This window comes from Microtus ochrogaster, unplaced genomic scaffold, assembly GCF_000317375.1.
Source record: "Microtus ochrogaster isolate Prairie Vole_2 unplaced genomic scaffold, MicOch1.0 UNK44, whole genome shotgun sequence".
NCBI classification, from domain to species: Eukaryota; Metazoa; Chordata; class Mammalia; order Rodentia; family Cricetidae; genus Microtus; species Microtus ochrogaster.
In genome coordinates, this window is record NW_004949142.1 from 3,033,802 (window position 1) to 3,036,828 (window position 3,027).

Genomic DNA, 3,027 nt, shown 5'->3' on the forward strand with positions numbered 1-3,027 from the left:
GCAAACAAGGCAACCTTCTCCCCTGCTAAATCATTAGATCACATTCCTTAAGCGAGCCCCCAAGATCCAACCCCTTATTTGGCCAGTGACTCATTCCTGAGACTGAACTCCAAGGTTCAGCAATCAAAATTCATGCTGGCTAATGTGTGCAGTTAGGACTTAGTAACTCTTCACCCGAGCACAGGCCTCCCCCTCTTCCCCTTAAAAACCAACTCCTGAAAACAAACAAACAAAAAGCCTTGCTTGCTGCTATCTGTACCTGCAGCCTCCAGACCCTCCACCACCACTGCCGCATCCCCTCTAAGGTAATAAATTTGATGTTGAGAATTTGGTGTCCAAGTGTGTTCTGTGCCAATTCCAAGACCCCCCTTTCATTCACAGTAATGTGTAAAGTATGTAATCTTCAGACGTCGTATTTGAAATGCCGAAGTTGTTAACTGGCTATGAGCCTTTAATTATTTAGTTCTTTTTAAATTCATAGAGCAAGCTGGGAGGTGGTGGCGCATGCCTTTAATTCCAGCACTCAGGAAGCAGAAGCGGGCAGAAAAAGGCCTTACAGTAACAAAGGTTTAGGGGGAAATTATCTATCTAAAAAGGCCTTTAGGGAACAAAAGGCTCAGCAATCTTAAAGTCACTTCCTTTACTACTGCTTCTTAAAAAGTTCCTCCTCAGGCTGGGCGGCGGTGGCGCACGCCTTTAATCCCAGCACTTGGGAGGCAGAGGCAGGCGGATCTCTGTGAGTTCGAGATCAGCTTGGTCTACAAGAGCTAGTTCCAGGACAGGCTACAAAGCCACAGAGAAACCCTGTCTCGAAAAACAAAGAAAAAGGAGCTCTACCTCCTTCTCTTTTGCTCTCTACACGGTCGCTGCCGCTCTGCTGCCTCCACTCCTCCTCCACAGTCAAACTCTGGACAACTCTAAATTACATTTTCAGGGCCCAGCCCATACACAACAACACATGATAAGCCACGTAGTTTTCTCAGGTGAGGAATGTTGCACTGACCATGCTCATAGCTCTTTCCGAGACAGAAATTGACACTGGAAATCAAGACTTAACAATTAACAATTAGCTTGACATTGAGCGGTAGAGAGAACTCGTAGACTAAAGCTGCTTCAAGCTCTGACCTTGAATCAGTAAAACACGTGGGAAAATGACCTTGTGGATTCTCTTGGGGCGACCAGCCTGCTTGGAATCTGTTCTTAAGTCCAAAATTAGCTGTCTGTGTAAAGGCTGTCTTTGTAACTGAGAATCCTATGTCCATTTTCTTGTTTATCCTATGATCATTCTCCTGGCCATCCACAGCTACGTGTGCCCAATAGATGGAAGATTTACACGAGATAAACACACAAGCAGTGGGGATACACCCAAAGCTGTTCTTAGGGAAGAAATGAAGTTCTCAGGGGAAAAAATGAAGGGGCTCATGAAAAAAATTACAGACAGCGTTATCTGCAGCCAGTGACCCCCCCAGCCTTGCCAGGTGGGGCTCTCCCATCAGATCGTCCATCTGGTGGGTCGACTGTTAAGCACTAATTGTCTCTGTTGTATATTCCCATGGCTTCTTGCACCAGTACCTCTCAGCATTTGCCCAACATGGACTTGTTGGTTTGCTGACTTGAAAGACCCCCCCCCCCAATACTTGAAGGACTCCTGTGCCCACGTACTATGTTAAACTCTGCTGAAATTTAGCTGGGCCCCTTGGCTCAGCCAATGCTAAAACTGGATATCTATGGGTTGCAGACTCACTGACTAGGCTAAGGAAAGAGAATACTCGCCCCCCCGCCCAAGGCATTCTATCTAAATTGTCAACTTGCTACAGAGTGCTCTATCTAGCTTTGTGGTTTTTCGGGCCTGAGGAGAAGGAATACTCCACCCCCCAAGACATTCTATCTAAACTGTCAACTGGCTGCAGGGTGTTTTATCTGTCTTTATGGTTTTTCGGGGAAATTCGAGAATAGACATGGGGCCATTCCCAGGATGAGCTAAGCCCGCCAATTTGAGAGCCAGTGAAATGCTTGTGCTATACTACCCTCTTATGTAATCATTTTTCCCTAGAAATATGGCTGTTTGAATTTGCCCGGTGTGTTCAGTTGGCGTAAGCTGCAGATGCACCCACAGGCGCCTGTGTGATCAATAAAGACACCTCTTGCTGATTGTATCTGTTGGCCTGAATTATTGAGACTGGGGGATTTCTCCCACTGCCCTTGAAAACGAGGGTCTTTCAGACTGACCGTTGAATCTGGGCTCTTTTCCTTGTTTAATTGCTCCATCTACAGCCATGCATCCTTCTCTTTTTTGCTTGCTTGTGTATGCCAGGACCTCAAAGTCATTATACAGCCAAAAATTACCTTGGCATTTCTCTGTTCTTTTCTCTTTTTTCCTTTCCTTTTTTCTCCTTCTTTTTGGTTTTTCTTTTTTTTTTTTTTTTTTTTGTTTTGGAGCCAGTACATTATTTTTTATAACCTCAATGTCTATTATTTACTGTTTTTTTCTTTCAATTGGACACCTTATCTATTGACTTGCCGTAATAAGGACAGTGATGATTTAGCTGTCTCCACACATTCCCCCACTTTTAATTCCAATTTTATATATGCAAGTACTTCATCTTCTCAGAGTTCTACAGCCTTGTGCCACTTAGGGGCAGTGACATATTCAAAGAAATGCTTCACTAGGGTGATTTTTGTTTTTGTGTAAACAGAGTGTAGTTATACAAACATAGCTGTTCCAGTCTACCATATACCAGGGTTAAATGGTGCATCTTATTGCTCTAGGGCCATGATGAATGAAATAATACAAATAAACCAAGAACAATATAACCAGAGACAAATTAAACACAAGATATATGAGGGTACTGCTGGCACAGCATGGCACACCTTATAGGACTTTTTAAATATACATATATTCTTTTTTTTTAATTTTTTATTTATTTATTATGTATACAATATTCTGTCTCTGTGTATGCCTGCAGGCCAGAAGAGGGCACCAGACCTCATTACAGATGGTTGTGAGCCACCATGTGGTTGCTGGGA